The 17,353-nt window shown below is 38.7% G+C and overlaps 1 long non-coding RNA gene across 2 annotated transcripts; it reads left to right on the plus strand.

The window, feature by feature from the left end:
• Positions 1–160: 160 nt before the first annotated feature.
• LOC120246114 lies at positions 161–14,756 on the plus strand. 2 transcript variants are annotated; one of them, XR_005531970.1, is made up of 4 exons: positions 161–502; positions 2,585–2,648; positions 12,414–12,517; positions 14,614–14,756. It is a non-coding gene; the product is annotated as an uncharacterized LOC120246114 (long non-coding RNA). The 2 variants fall into 2 exon arrangements; XR_005531971.1 differs by lacking the exon at positions 14,614–14,756 and adding an exon at positions 13,540–13,567.
• The last annotated feature ends 2,597 nt before the right edge of the window (positions 14,757–17,353 follow it).

Raw genomic sequence — 17,353 nt, forward strand, 5'->3', positions numbered from 1 at the left:
CCGCTGTGCTCGCGGGGCCGGAGACCCGCCGCTGCAAACGCGGGAGGAAACTTTGAGCGCAGCGTTCCTCCGGGCCCTTCTTGTAGTTTCCCGGACTTCGGTTTCTGTTTCGATTCTCGTCCTCGTCTCCGTCAGGCCTTTCCCGACGTAATCCGCCGGGCGAGCAGTGTCGGTTTCGTGGGGGAGGAGACGCCCTTTGGTTGGTCCTGGCGAGGACAGTGTTTTGGTCGCGGGCACTGTGGGAAACAGAAAAGGAAAGTGAATTCGAATACAACAGCGGCGATCCCGCAAGGTTTCTTGTGCACGTGTTTTGACTTCTTTGCAGGGTTCTGCCTCAAAAATCAGACTTCTTTCCCACAGCCGTCCAGCATCACCCCTCGTCAGCTAAAACGGGGAGGGCTTGAAAGCGCGTGAGGCGGGACTTCCCAGTGCAGAAGTGAAGAGAAACTGCCTCCGATTCTGATGCCAAAGGGAAGGAGTTACCCTTGGTTGGTGCGTACAGGTAGGTTCTGCCCTGACCCGTGACGGGTGGTCAGATGGCAAGCACTGCCGGGAACAGGTGGAGAGGGAAAGCTAAGAAAGCTAAGAAGACACCTTTCCAGAGATGTGTAGACCCAGAACCGCAGGAGGAAGTGACCTCTGCACCTTTTCTAGAATAAACCTGACTTCCTGTGGGTCTCCCCAGACCAGCTCTTTCCTTTGGCAGTTTGGGGGGAAAGAGTGAATAATGATAAACGGTTTATTTTATTGCCGTATGTAGTATTTATTTGGCTTTGACCAGGGCCCAGCGACAGACGAAGAGGGACTTTAACCACCAACTCAGCTTAGGAGGAAGTCAAGAATGAAGGTTTTCTATCTCCCAGCCTCTAAGTTCCCCATATTCTTTAATATACAACTTTCCTTTAATAAAACAAAACAAAATCCCCAACAACTTATTTTTGATATAGCTGCCATTCTTTTCTTGGATTCAGTACAGAAAGTTTTGGCTGAAGCAGCTAGGAACTTAATTAGCAACTAATGTACCAACTTGTAGTAAACATCAACATTTGTCTATGTCATGAGGGAAAAAAAGACACCCACACTGAAAAATGGCAGCTTCGGTTCGGTACAGAAGCCACACAAAAGTGAGTTTTTCAGGTTGCTACTCATATTGTGCAGTCCTGGGTGACTGTGGGTAGTAGTGTATATACTTCATGATGAGAACCTATGGTCTACAGTTCTGTGGAGGACGGAGGGGGTCATTTAAGCCATTAAAAAGATACATTTAGGAAAAGTAATCTGTTAGCAAAGCACATTCAGTGAAGTTTGGATATCACCAGGAGGCCTGGTGCTGCTTTGGACTGGGTAAGAGAAATACTTGTTTTTATCAGAGGCATACAAAATATTCAGTTGAGCTCTTCATTTTATCTAATCGTATGCTCTAATTATATTATGTAGCTAAGCTTTCGTCTTCCATATAGGATTGTAAGCTGCTTGAAGAGAGGGCATATTTACACAGTAACCTGTACAATACAACAGTAGGTCCTATTGGAAAGTCCTTGGCAATTATCCCCGGTGGGAATTTGATTTGCCTTGACCTTAGCAGCTGGTCCAGTGTCAAACACATAGTGAAAGTTGCTGAAGTGAAATGCAACTTTGACCTTGCAGGTGAACCTGCTTTATATTATTCTTTTCTGTGTCTTCATAAAACACTACTATATATTTACTTATTTGGGGGAGTCGACCCCTTAAATAAAAGAGATCAAGTTAGATGTCTCTACAAAAGTATTCAGATTATCAATTTTAGTTATTGGGTCTGTGAAGGTATCTGTTAGGACTATTCCAAGAAGTTCCCTCCATGGCCCCTCCTCAGGTGCTGGCCGGTTTCATTCGGTATGTTAAGACAAAAACCAAATAACCAACCAACCAACCAACCCAAATTCATTGTCCCCTAGTAATTCCTCCCTCTGTCCTTGGGTTTCAAACACTGGAAGATACAAAGGTTTTGATGGTCAAATATGGGGAGATAATGTCATCTTCTTAACACCATGGAACTGCTGTTCGGGTGACAGAAGGTCAAAAGTAGAAGCTTACGTGTTCGGTGTTCAGATTACATCGCTTGTTCATACAATCATTTAAAAATATTTATTAAGTACCTGCAGTATGACCAGTGCTGCTCTTGTGCAGTTAATAAAACTGAACAAAGTTTCTATCTTTATGGAGCTCACATCCTAATGGGAGTGGGAAGACAAATACCAAATAATAGATAGGAAATAGTGTTCTAGTTGAAAACAAATGCTATGAGGACTGTGGTAAGATCCATTTCTACATGTTTTGTTGTTTCTGATACTATCGTAAATGAGATCATTTCATTTCTCTTTCAGATACTTCATTTTTAGTGTATACAAATGCTACTGATTTTTGTATATTGATTTCATATTCGACAACTTCACTGAATGAATTAGTTGATGAGACCTAATTAGGTTTTTGGTGGAGTCTTTAGGATGTATAGAATCATGTCACCTGCAAATAGAGACAGTTTTACTTCTTATTGTCCAATTCTGATGCCTTGTATTTCTTTTTCTTGCCTGATTGCTCTGGCCAGGACTTCCAGTGCTACGCTGCATATGAGCGGGGAGAGTGGGCCCCCGTGTTTTGTTCCTGATTTGGTAAGACCTAGATAATAATGCACATCATAGTTTCACCTGTTGGTTTTCCACATAGACACCCTCCTCTAACTCATACCATTAGCTTTGCATAATATCCATCAGTAACTATTCATATTTCCTCTCAAGTAAGAGTCACTTTGCTGGATGAGGACTGAATGATGAGGTCTGAGTGTGGGTGGGAAAGCCTGAGGGAAAATAGAAAGGAACATCTTTTTCAGGAATCTTCTATAATCTTGATAGGAAGATTCCTATCTTCTTCCCTTCTGGAAGAAGGAGACTGAGGAGGGGAAAATGCCAAGCCAGTCTCTCAAAACAGAAGCCACAGAAAAGTGAGTTCTTCAGGTTGCTGCTCATATTCTGCAGCCTTGGCTGATTTAGTTTATTTTCTGCTTTTTGTTGGAATAGGTGTTTTCCTCTGTCAATTTTCCTTTGATAACTTTCATTTTCATTCTCCTTCTTATTGTCTAAATGTCAGTTTCTGTTTCCTTTATCCTTGGGGGAAATTCTGTTGAACACTATCTTTTTTCCTTTTCTCTAGACCTGCCTTTTCTTTTTAAACCCAGAAGAAACATTTTAGCCCCCATCACCCCATCAATTTCAAAGGTCACTTGTTAACATTTTGTTCTTGAAACAGTAATTCAGAAAGATGCAAGATAGCTGACTCTTGCCAATATCCAATTTTTCATCTGAGTTTTGTGCAACTGAGAAGTAAAAATCATAGTTGCCACTTTTTTTTGGCAAACTAGAACTATAATTTCATAGCCACATGTGGCTTTAAGCTTTTTTTCTCAATTAAATTATAATAAATATACTTTAATGAGGAAGTCTCTAAAATTGTTATTCCTTTCCTTCATGTATTTACTAACTTGTATCAATAAAGAGCCTACTCTGTTTAATTTAAAGCTAGATGCCCTTAACTTAGCAGTATAGTGTTCTGATTACATCAGAACTCACATCTCAGCACTGCCTCTTTTTTTTTTTTTTTTTAGGTTTATTTATTTATTTTGAGAGAGACAGAGACAGCATGAGCAGGGAAGGAGCAAAGAGAAGGAGAGAGAGTCCCAAACAGGCTCCACACTGTCAGCGCAGAGCCCGATGTGGGACTCAAACTCAAGGAACTGTGAGACTGTGACCTGGCCCAAAACAAAGAGTCAATACTTAACCGATTGAGGCACCCAGGTGACCCTCAGCACTGCTTTTTATTGGTGTGTGGTCTTAGGAAAAATCACCTAAAATTTTGCATTTGTGAAACAAGAATACCAGCATCATGCCATAAGTTTGTTCAAAGGTTAGACCATAAGGCACTTAGCACCAGTCAAGAAGTGACTGCCAGCATTCTTATAGAAGCAATGAGTAAGAGATGGTGGTGCCTCTCTGAGAATGCACAATTTGTAGTGGAAATAAATTAGTTATGTATGTATGTAAACCTATATAATAACTAGCCATGTAATTGAGTTTTTAGACAGTATCACTTTTTTCAAGAAACAGAAGCTGAGAGACCGATTTAACAGAGAAGTTTATCGACAGTGTACTATTACAGCTTTATATTTCCAAAACAGAAGTTCCAAAACAGAAAGAAATTTTACCTAAGTTCATTAGGTCCTGATATTCAGTTTTTAATTATTTCTACGAATTCAGTTATAAAGGTCTGATTTTAAGCATGCATGTGTAACAGTTTTCTAAACAATGTTAGAAAAAAATCAGTTATCAGTGAACATTTTTCCAAACATCTGCTTTTCTAAATGCATCCTCCATAGCTTAAGATTTTTTAAAAACAGTCACTGGACATGTTTTTGTTAAAACAACATCTTTACCTCAAAGGCATAAATTGACCATGCTTCTTTTACTTGATTTAAAATTAATGGTTAAGAACAAGCTTCAATCAAATGTAAGTAGAGCATCATTTTTTCCCCTTGAAATTACGGTTAACATTTACTTGGTAAACACTTGGGGTTAGATGTCTCAGCCTGTGTTCATTCTGATAGAAGGGTTGCTGTTCTAATTACTTAATACCCACCCCGTACAATTAAACATTTCTATTTCACCTGTTCATATTATAATTGGCAAAGTTTTTGAAGTAGGTGTGCAAAAGAATGAGTTATTGAAATCAAATATTGACATAAATTGAATCACTCTATTTGAATTGCTAAATCACAAAGGGTTAAACTAAGATTTTTTGAAAATAACAAAGCATTACCAATTACAAAATATCTTTTATTATTAATACACTGGATTATATCAAGTACATTGAACAATCTTATTTCATCTTCATCTAATGCCTTACTATTTCATTTGTATTTTATGATATGTTATTATAGTTGTACACATAAAGATTTTTCTAAGTAAGTACATGTAAAAGTTTATTATGGCCCATGTTCAACTACTTTTACTAATAAGGAATCAAAAGCAAACTCCTTGGAGACCACAGCTCTAAAGAGCCCAAGGGCTAGAGGTTGTGATGAATTTGAAGAACAGGATTAATAAGAGTAGAAGACGAAGATGTGTAGGTGAAAGGAGGGCAATTCAGCATTTAGATCTTGGAAGAATATTTTAAGTTTCTAGTATTTGTGACAAATGTCAGTATACTAAGTTAACACATGCAAACAATATATTTCATATCATTGCCAGGCATGCAATAGGATATGAAATACATTCTTGAATATTTTAATGAAATTAATATTAATCTTTATTTAAGAAACAATTTATGTTCACTGTGGAAATTTTGGAAGGAAATAACACAATAATGAAGATGATTATAGTAATTACTCGTACTCCCATCACTCAGAGATAAGCATTATTAATATTTTAAGTGTCTTCCCTACCAATATTTTATTGTGTAAATATAGGTATATATGTCTGTGTGCATATACACATCTCTTCAACAGGGAGTGATCTGAGATGAGGAAGAGATCTCCAAGGAAGAGATCTTCATAGGGAGACCAGGTTGACATGCCAAGGGGAGAAAGGGTCTGTGGGAGATTCCCAGTACCAGGCATGGCCAGGATGTTTGGGCAGCAATGCCTATTGTTGAATAACAAGCACATTCCTATGTTGTACTTACTGTACTGACCCTTCTTTGTCCCACATCTTTCATAGAAGTCTGCCACCTAGAACCGCTTTGTGTTGTTGGTGCTTTGGTGAATAAAGAGAGCTGGTGACCCCATGTAGTAGAGCAGAGCTGCATAGGAAGAAAGTGTATTTGCTGAAATGGAGACAGGGAACATGGATTGAGAATTCCATCCAAGGGTGACAATGAGATCATAAACCGTCCAGGAATCCTTGAACATCTTAGGTATAGGGCCAGACTTACACTGCTCTGCAGGATGGAAAGGGCCATCTCTGTAGGCATGCTTTCAGCTACAAGATGAAGAATGCTGAGTAAATGTGGCCCAGCCAGAAGGATTGATTTTTCTCACATAACAAGAAGAGTCAATGCATTCATTGATGTCAGAACCATAGGATGTGTCCTGTCATTTTCTTGGTTTTTCTCTCATGGTTGTAAAATGGCTACAATAGCTACAAACATTATTTCTTCTTAGGCTTCAGTTAAAAGCATGTTGTAGAGGGGTGGAACACAGGGTTTCTTCCATTTGCTTTCTCCCAACAGCGAAGGAAAAAAAATATCCTAGGAGCACCCCCCGCCCCCAGCAAAATTTCTCATATATTTCACTGGCTGGGACTGGGTTGTATTCTCCATCCCTAAAATAAAGTGGTATCTGCTCACAAATTAAACGATTCTGATATTTAATAGTAAGGCATTGTTTATCATAGGAGCTCAAACCATTTTATTTGAATATTAAAATACAAAGATGACCCAAGGAAAGCTAGAAAATCTTGTTTTCCAGCTGGTTTCCCTACTGGAGCACACAGATTGCCCTGGGAGCCCAACCCCAATGGGTAGTACCAAAGCAGCCATTCAATTCTTGTGGTCACAGAGTGAGCTAGGAAGTTGTTCTCAAGCCCAGTTAGCTACATATTAGACTCACATGGAAAAATGTGTACAATTATCCATTGCATCCAAACCTCCACTGTTGGAACTTTAGTGTCAGTTATTTTCCCTTTCAATTCCACCTGCGATCCCACTCTCCAGCCAGAGGTGAGAACGTGGGGTTAGGGCCTCTGCTAGCCAAGGGCCGGCTGAGAGTCCAGCCGAGTCTTGTTCTTCATGGTCATTTTGTACTATAAAGTTGTACTGAATTAGTGAATACTGAAGCACTGCTCCCGGGAACATGCAGAATGAGGTCACACTCTACTAACAGCATTTTAAAAATGAATCAGTATATAACCTTGTTTTGTGTGTGTTTCTGTTTAAAGACACCTTATGTAACATGTATTGTTGATTCATTAACACTGAACTCACAGTGAACAGCACTATAACTCCTACCTGAGGGAAGCTTATCCAACACATGTTTTCTCTGAGAGATGCGTCACAGTTTTCCTGTGCTTCGAAACACAAGATAACACTTCAGGTCTCTGCTCGGAGTCATTTTAAACAGTGAAATCACCAACAAAAAGCACAAAAATGCAAAAAATTGGCACTAAATACACCATGAAAAGGACACTTGTTTATAGTATGAGAGCTGAAAGAAGAAGGCAGAACTTTGCCTTGTTCAGCCGAGGCTAGACTCAAAGTTTTCACTGCTCTGCACAGATCCACCAATGACTCATCAAAAGTAATGATTTGGGGCTTACAGATAAATTTGAGTGAGTAGGTAAATAGTTTCCTAGGCTACCCAGGAGAATATGAAAAACCCAGTTGCGCTTTCGGTACTTATTGAGTCACTCCTATTCAGTTTAGCTAAAGCTGTGATATAAATGAACATGTATTTTCAGCACTTTGTTATGAGAGATGTTGTACCAAACCCATTGACCCGGACATTGTCAGATATTTGCCTAGAACGAATGAAACGTGTTCCACATCACAGAAAATACATATACCTTCATGGCAGCAGCACTGTGAACACTTCAGAATGTAAATCTCCAGCAGATATTTCGAAAAAATGGATCATATATAAATTCAACTAAAAAGGTCCTATAATATATGTAAACTTGAGAGAAAGTAACAAGGGCAGAAAATCTGAATCGGAGTGGTGTTAGAAGAATCTTTGCTTATCTTATACCTGTTACGTAGGCCCTGGGTAGTCCCCAACCTGTTGGTTCAGCAAAGAGAATGAGGGAGATAGGCAGGAACCCCTCTGATTCAAAGCAACTGTCTTCTTTATGTTAAGCAACTGAAATTTCTTATACTTCTACCATTCAGAGGGAAGATAGAGAAGACTATCAAGAAATCCAAGTTTCACACCCAATAAAGCCCCATTGTATAGCCACTGTTATTGCAAGTCTGTCATACCTTTGGCAACTAACATTCAAACGGTATTTTGAGGAAACTTAATATGACATAGTGATACCTTAGAGGGGGTGGAGAGAGGCTCATTGGCAAGGCTCTGGGCCCCACTCCTACTCCAAAGACAACAGATCAACTTTTATACATCTTATACTTTGGGGCTGAGACTGGAGGAGAAAAGCACGCTGGTGGCAGAGAGTCTGGGTGTGATGCCCAGAAACAGTCCATAAAGATCTACTTGTACAATCAAACTACAATCAACTATAATCAAACAGTAAGGATTTTCCTCTGGCCCAAGGAATCAAGTTTTAAATTGACATCACTTCAAGTCTTTCTGGCACCCCTGAGGCAATTTCTTCTGAGGAAGACAAAGAATACTAACTTTGTGAATAAATACATCATTTTGAATATGACAGTGGCTAATCCCTGCTGACCCCAAGGCCCTGAATAGGACAGGAGACTCATTTAAAAAAAAAAAATTGTTGTGACAAAAAAGAATTCCATATTTTCCCATATATTTGGAAAAGCATTTTAAAATCTCTGTGCTGAGAGACCAGAACATGATGTATAAATAATTCTTTAAAGAAATAGAAATATTGTACCAGAGACTATTTTTGTTTTTCATTTTATAGAGAGAACAGAGAGTGTAAGAGGGGAAGGGACAGAGAGAGAGAGGGAGAGAATCCCAAGCAGCCTTCATGCCAAGGGCGGAGCTCTACACTGGGCTCAGTCCCACAACCTGAGCTAAAATCAAGAGTCCAATGCTCAACTGACTGAGCCACCCAGATGCCCCAAGTAGCACAGCCTTCTCAAATTGTCTTCCAACAAGTAAAACTATGAGTTGAGGTTGGGCAGCTGCCTTTGCCCCATCCAGTTTTCACAGAACCAAATATGACAAAAGTTGGACGAGAGTTCTGCAAACAGTATACCATATTGTTGAGGTAGGGAAAAGGACTTCTACCCTTGTTAAGAGTGAAAGAAAGCATAAGTAAAATCAGTCAGTGAATCAAAGAATGACACACCCAATTCACTCAGGCTGCAAATTATACCAAAATGATCCTAAAATGTATAACTATGTTATAGTTACACAACTTATGATTTACTTTTTTAAATATTTTAAAATATCTTAAAAATACTTTTGTAAAATATTTCCCGATTACTGCTAAAATAATTTAATCTTTGTTCCTTTAAATTTCTAAATAGAATGTGTGTTTATGTGTTGCATGTGCCTGTCTATAACACATATTTGTGTTGAAGGTGTATAGATTTAGGGAGTTTGCATAGTCCTTCCCAGCCCTTAGAACTGTTACCAAAATTTTGGAACTTATTTAGTGCAGATGGTGTTAATTCATTGATTCTTTCTCCCTCCGACGCAGTGAAAGATTCAAGAGAGCCATATTGTGCTATGTGGGAATTTATTTTTAATTATAGAGTGGTCAAGTTATTTTATTACTACAAGTGATCTACTTAAAAATATTATAAGATGAAGGATTTATGATTTTAATAGATGGATAAATGTAAATAAGGATGCAAGCACCAATTGTGAGTGATAAATATTTTCTTTTTCAGGAATAGTCTAGTTATGTGCACATAAATGTGCTGTATGTCATTGATTAGGAATTAAGAATAATATTTTGGGCACCTGGGTGGCTCAGTTGGTTAAGCAACCAAGTCTTGGTTTTGGCTTAGGTCATGATCTCCTGGTTCATGAGTTTGAGCCCTGCATCGGGTTCTGTGCTGACAGTGTGGAACCTGCTTGGGATTCTGTCTCTCTCCCTCTCTCTCTGCCCTTCCTGCACTGTCTTTCAAAATAAATAAATAAACTTCAAAGAAAAGAATCAAGAATAATGTTAACATTTAATATTTTTGGAGCACCCCAATGAATTATAGAGAAAACCTGAGCTTATTCACAAAATGAATTCCAAAAGCTGACCCAGGTTCTCAGGTGGGGCCAAGAACTGCCTGTGGCTCATTAAGTTCCTGGAACATTGATGACAAAGTCACTCTCCGAGGAGCTGGCTGACTCAAAGCAACCCAGGCCAAGTGGTGGACATTCAGCTGTACTTCCCCATTCTCAGAAAGGTATTCAGAAAGGGGAAGCCACACCTTGCTTCTTTCCTCAGGCTCATGTATTCGACCTGCTTATAATTGTGTTTCCTCTGCCGCCACCTTGTGGGGTTTTGACTATCAATATTAACTGTGTCAGAACTGGTTTGGCTGGTATCAAGGAAGTAAAATTGTTACTACAAACAATACAGAATTTTTAACAGATAAAAGAAAAGGTAGGTAATCTATATTTCCCAATGGGAATATAAAACCGTGTTTATAATTTAGTATAGACTTATTTTATAAAACCAGAGAATAACATAAAGGGGGCTAATGGATCTTCTAGAAGGGAATATACCCATTTTCCAAAGGAGGAGCAAAGATTCACAGAAGTTTTATTCCATTGCCTAATGTCACAGAGCCAGCAGATGAACTTGGAGTCAATTATAAAGCTCTAAACTTTATTGCACCATTCCTTTAGGAGTTAGCGTAGACAATGACTAAAACCCAACTGTTTTAACATGTACATTTTCTTATTGTTCCAGTAGGGTAAGGCTAACAGATCAGAGATGATTGCCATTGGAAAAACAGTTTGTTACAATTTCCAAGAGGAGGGGACACACCACCCCATGCAGGACCACATCGAGAAATGTCAACGTCAGTCAGGAGGCAGAAGGAACAAGGAAAGCATGGGTAGAAACCTTTATTGTGGTTTCTGTGGGAAAAGCAATGAGAGGCAGGGTAAGCAGGGTTAGAATGATGAGTTTGAATAATTTTAGAGGGTTCTGGGGCATGGAGGCCCTGGGAAGATTAGTGCAGAGGAATACTGTCTTTTGGGGTGTAAGAGCCACAGAAAGGAGGTAGTTTATGGTAGGGGCTGTGGATTGTCTGGTTTAAATATGACCATTGAGTCATTTGCTATCTCTAAGAATTGGGTGTCTCTACGAGGGCCAGTCTCTCCCCAGGCAGAAAGGTCCCAGATGCCTGAGAGTCAAGAATAGAGGAAATAAGAAAATATAGTACATACACCAATTAACATATTCTCTTGAACTCAGAATTCGTGTGTGAATACATGAAATCAGTAGTAATAAAGAGGAATTATCCTAACTCTGACATTGGTATTATTATCCACATGATGTGGTTAGCTGATAGTTTTGTATATAAATGTTACCAAATATCAATCGGGAGGAAATATCAAAATTGATCTAAATATTGGCTGTTCTTTTCATTATTTAAAATTATGATAGGGTCACAAACTTGAGGATAAATGTTTTTCTGCAAGGTTGAGATTATAATTAGTTTTTCCAAGTTTGTACTGAAAACGATCTATTTTAGGCACATGCTTTTCCAGCAGAAATTAGTTTTGTTTCCTTCTAAACAGTTTTCACTTTGTGTGCATATTTATTTAAAATAATGTGCAGAAAGGTTTTTATATCAGAATTTGAAATTAAAGAACCATTTAATCTTTTTTACCCATCTACTTAGATATTCGCTCTCTATGTCCCCACTCAGTGCTTTGGTAACTTCTTTTTATTCAATTATGCATTCTGATATCACTAACTACCATTTTCAACAAGTTATGAGCAAACCATTTTGTAAGGCTTCTGTTGCTAGGTTACATTCTCCTTTACTGGAATCATGATGGCTGAATAAAAACCTAGGTTCATGTTCTCTCTCTCCCTCTTTCTCTCTCTCTATTTTCTATCTCCATCTCTTCCTCCCCCTCCCTCCTTCCTTCCCCCCACCTTCTATATAGCCTATTTGTTTAATCATCCTTTTGGATTTAGTTCACCATTCAATATAATTACTCTAGAAATATTTATTGTATGCAATTTCCCTGGATTTTTGCCTTACCTTACAGAAAAATTAAATGGATTAAGTTTGTAATTGAAAAGTTGTCAAATTCTGGCAGGATTGTAAGTGTAAGTTGTGGAATTTCTTTTTCTTCAATGTGCGTATTTCCCATTTGTCCCTGGAGACCCACACTCTACCCTCTCTTTTGCACTGTGCCCTGGGATGCTGACCTTTATGGACTGTGTCCATGAACTCTCTTTCCCTCTGGCTTCTGATTGAGATCAGCTAGTAGAAGCACTGACAGGTGATCAGAGGCAGGGAAAAGAGTGAGGTTGTAGTATTTGTTTCCTCAGCTCCCTTCTGTGCCGTTCATCATGTATCCTTCTACTAAAGGTCATGTGTCAGGTTGCTCTCTCCGTATAGCTACTCTCTTTAGGTTTCAACACTGCTTCTTTGCCCTGCCCTCTCATCCTAAGGGCAGTAATGGTTTCTCACTGTAGTTTGCACTGCAATGCTTCATCAACCCTTTTCAGTGCCTCTTAACTGTATTAACACCTTTGTACATGGTGACTTTATTGCAGTTTCTCAATTACTATGCTTGAGTGTGCCATCTGCTGTTTTTTGATGGATATGGCAGCAACTGAGGTTTTTGGCTAAAGGCAGGAGAGGAGATCAAATGTCCAAGGTAAGTTAAATGAAGCAGATCTTGGATGGGGCATTAAGCTGGGCTCCTTATACCTACCCAGGTTGCTCCTGACACCATGACTGATCATGAGTCCTCATTAATATAATATCATCATCCCAAACCTGAGGGACTAGACAAAGAGAGCACCAGTTTGTATTTCTTTTTATTTAGTTCAGTTTTAAATTTGGGATAACTCAAGCACTAAAGTACTACATAGCTTAATTCTTGGTTTAAACAACTTAAAAAGCTCTAAGCCTGGGAGTTCATTCATATATTCATTCATTCATTCAAAACTATAGGAGCACTGTGGGTTGTCATTTTCCAAACATGAATAAATCAGATCATGTTTTGTTTTAAAAATATTTTGCAACTGTTTTGATCTGTGTCTACCTCCAACAATTCAACTTAATTACATCTTAGCTTCCTCTTAAAATATAATTGGTGCTACTAATTTCACAAGATTTGGGGAAAATCAAATATGATAATGTACAAAATGGCTATGAAAAACATCATCTACTATATAAATAAATAGGTTGTAATTTTTAAAATTTCTATTATGGAGTCTTATTCCTACCAATAGTTTTACATTGATGAGGGAGAGGGGCAATCTTATCTTCACACATATGCAAAACACCTAAACATTAGTGTAGAAATGGGATGATCTCAGCTTTTAGACAGTCTGTAATCTGTTTAAGGCTTTTTATGTTTTTGATCAAAGTATTTTTGTTTTGTTAACAGGACTACTCTTAATTCTCATTGTATGTGAGCAAGTTACTAACCAGGGATAAGCACCAGCTAAAATAAATATTCAGTCAACATTATTTCATTTATATTTTTCTAGAAAGTCAATTTTGTAAGTGTATGATCCCATGTTATTAATAGTCTAATTGACATTCACAAGCATGAAACCTGGATTTAACATGTAAGATGGGTATTTCTCCAACATTTCCTGAGTAATAGATTATTTTATCAAGGCTATTTATTGCAGCTTTTTTATTTTTTATTTATTTATTTTTTTAAAGCAGGCTCCACGCCAAATGTGGATCCCAATGCGGGGCTTGAATTCATGGCCGAGATCAATACCTGTGCTGAGATCAAGGGTTGGATGTTCAATTGACTGAGCCACTCATCCACCTACGTATTGCAGCTTTTTTTTTTTTTTGAGCATTTTTTTTGGACATATATTGCAGTCAACATTTTCGATATAGTTTTAGAATTTCTTAAGAAGTTTGCATTGAATCCAAATTGTTTAAGAGTTCTTAATGATCCAAGTGAGGAAGTATATATTCAGAAACTACTATTCTTCACCTCTCTGAAGAGCCCTGTTGACACTTTTCATGTATGCATTACTCTTTTTTTAAGTTGCTTTTGAGTGTGTACTTCTGCCAAAAGAGTGCTTAGTATTATGGAAAATAGAAACAGAAAAGCTGTGTGGCTGAAAGCTTAGCTAAATAAGGGCAGTTTGTCAAGTGGCTGGTCTCAGTAACAAAAGACAAATAATATTTACTTCTGCCTTATTTGTGAAGCTTTGTCTCTGTCCTCACTAGTAGGCATTAACCCTTAGGCACTTGCAGTGATTTTAGACTTATAATAAAATTACTACTGGATAGCTTCATTTTATACTGTCACATTTTTATGCCTTGTACAAATAATACATACAAAGCCTTTTTTATTCCACAAAATGCGTTATTCCATAAATACAATAAATTTCCTGAGAAAGTATGATAATTATTGCATGTATATCAATTAAAACCATGGCATGAAATCTATATGAATACATTTTAGCATAAAATAGATAAACAAATACTAGGGCAGATCTAAGGTGATGACACAACAATGGACATTATGACTAAGTATCCCCTCTTCCTCACCTTACAGATTTGGTGTGCTATAGACTAAACTGTGTCCCCCTAAAATTTATTTGTTGAAGCCATCACCCCCTCCACCCCCGTGTGATTTGGAGATGGGAATCCTTGGAAGGTAATTAGGTTTAAATGAGGTTAGGAAGGTATAACCCTCATGACGGGATTAATGCCCTTATACGAAGAGAGAACAGAGAACTTACTTCTTCTGTCTTTTTCCACCCACATACTCAGAAGAGAAAGCAAGAATGAGGAAGACCATGTGTGGATACAGCAAGAAGGCAGCCATCTGCAAGGAGAGAGTTCTGATCAGACACTGCCCCTGCCTGCGCCTTGATTTTAGACCTTCAGTCTCCAGAACTGTGAGAAATAAACTCCTGTTGTTTAGGCCAGCGAGTCTATGGTGTTTTGTTATGGCAGCATGAGCTGAGACATTGTGTGTGTGTGTGTGTGTGTGTGTGTGTGTGTGTGTGTGTAGTTTCTCAAGCTACATGGATTTAAAATTTGCCAGAATCATTTTGCATATATCATAAGCTATATCTTTTATCCACTAGGTCATAAAACTATTTCTATTATTAATTTTTAGGAAAATGATGTAAGGAGTATTAATTTCTTGGGGCCCTCTTATTTCATTACCAGCATTAGCAATTAATTTTCATTTCAAGGCTGTTTTGGAGGAATACCTTCTACTTCCCACTAAGTTCTTCCCTACCTGTCAACAGTTGCTGCATATGTAACAAGTGGAGAATAGCATGGCTCAGTAAGATACAGATGCTGGGTAGTTGGTAGGCACCATCATTAGCTAAGCTGCTCACTCCATCCAGCCTCTTAGATCAACAGCCTACCTGACACTATCACTTAGTTTCATAGACATCCCAAGTCTCACATGCACCATATTGATTTTTATTTGGCCAGCCCAAACACCTCTTCCTTGGTGTTTACCATTGGCAAAGATAAACAAAGCAGGACTCTAGTTAAAGTGTTAAGGATGATTTTAAACCATAGTATACTATTTGTACTACTAATAACAGGGAAATAATTATAGTAACAATAATAGGGAAAAAGGTCCAGTGCGGAAGGATTTCAGCTTTGATTTGTATAGAAGTGACAGGGTACTTAAAAGGGAGAGGGAGAGAATAGGAAAGGAGTAAGTGGGGGCTCTATAGTGTCAGGAAAATGAAAATTTACAAAAAGCATGAAGAGGGTTTAGTGGATGTGAAACACATCTGGGTTTGTCTACTGGCACTTCTCCATGCTCACAGAGACTAGGAGAGTAGGCCCTATCTTCAGATGTTGGCTGGAACAAACAGTCAATTCTTTTGGCAGCCTTGAGTTCTCTCAGGTAAGTACTTTAAAGGGAGCTACAGTCATCCTAGGGATGCAACCTGGAGCTGTCAAACTATGTTAGTGTTTGTTCAGTTCTTTATAGGCCAGGATTAAGGCTTAGTCAAGAAGAGAGCTCAGAAGGACCTGGGTACAGTTTGGTCAAGGAGAGAGTTATTTGTCACCATGTCATTAAAGGGCAAATCTAGAAGCACCTGGGTGGCTCAGTCGGTTAAGCGTCTGACTTCAGCTCAGGTCACGATTGATCTCATAGTCTGTAGGTTCGAGCCCTGTGTTGGACTCTGTGCTGACAGCTCAGACCCTGGAGCCTGCTTCAGATTGTGTCTCCCTCTCTCTGCCCCTCCCCTGCTCACACTCTGTCTCTCTCTTTCTCAAAAATAAATAAACATTAAAAAAAAATAATAAAGGGCAAATCTTAAATATCAGTAAAGTCCTGAGGGTTCTACCTTAAAAATACAAAATAATTTCACCGCATCTCACCATCTCTAATGCTAACTCTGATAAACTCCACCATCTCCAAATTACCAACAGATTGCTATCAGATCTCCTTGCTTTTATGCTAACCCCATGCAGTCTACTGTCAACACAGCCGAAAGAGTGATCTTTTACAAATTAAATCATGTTATGTCCTGCTAAGGCTCCAAACCCTCAGTGGGTTCTGAATCTCACTCAGAGTATACAATCTTCACAGTGCACACTAAAGGCTCAGGGTGACCTGCCCCAGTGTCCCTACCCTGTAACCATTCTTAGGCTTTCTCTCTGGCTCCATCCACACCAGACTCACTGGCCTCCCTGCTGTTCTCTAAATAGGTCAGGAGGCTTCTGCCTGAGAACTGTAGCCCTGGTGGAACTGTAATTCTGGTGGAACATGCTTCCTCCAGGTAACTACATGTCTAACTTACTCATGTTGAGTCTTGGTTCAAACCTCACTTTCTTAAGGAGGCTACCTTGAGCAGCCTGCTCTGTCACCTTCCTCCCCCCACCCCTGCTTTTGTTTTCCTTGGGTTCCATACTATCTATCATCTCCTAACATACCATAGACTTGATTTATTGCCTTCACTTACTGTTTGTTCTCTCTGCTAGAATATAACGTCCAGTAGCGCAAACATTCCTCCAACCTTGGTGTATTTTTTTCTTATCTAAATTAGTGCTACATTAAAGAGGCTCCATAGGTTTTTGAATAAATGAACCAGCCTAAGTGAAATTTCTTAATGGTATAAAATAAGCTCCTGTAATATTGTTTTTCATGAGCTGGTATGTCTTGTTATAATATTTAACACATATAACTAATTTCTATGAGAGAGCCTCTGGCTCTGGGACTGAAGTTTGCTGAGGAGCATTAAGATTTTATGCTTGACGCTTATGTCCTTGTCTCTCCCATGCCCACTCCCTATAACCCCACCCTCCTGTATAGAGGGAAAGAAAAATGAGGTAGCAACAGATAGGAAAGGAAAACATTGTTAGTTCAGTGTTCATATTATACTGGTTCATTGAATATCCTGGTTTATGGTAAGACTACAGGTCAAGAAGATTAGGAAGAAATACCATAAGTAGACATATCGTGAAAGCTTAATATTCACCAGCAAACTTGTAACTTGTATAAGAGAAGTAATTTGATTGGCTAATCTTA

The sequence above is a fragment of the Hyaena hyaena genome, unplaced genomic scaffold (assembly GCF_003009895.1).
Source record: "Hyaena hyaena isolate Hyena2069 unplaced genomic scaffold, ASM300989v1 scaffold_450, whole genome shotgun sequence".
Classification (NCBI taxonomy): domain Eukaryota; kingdom Metazoa; phylum Chordata; class Mammalia; order Carnivora; family Hyaenidae; genus Hyaena; species Hyaena hyaena.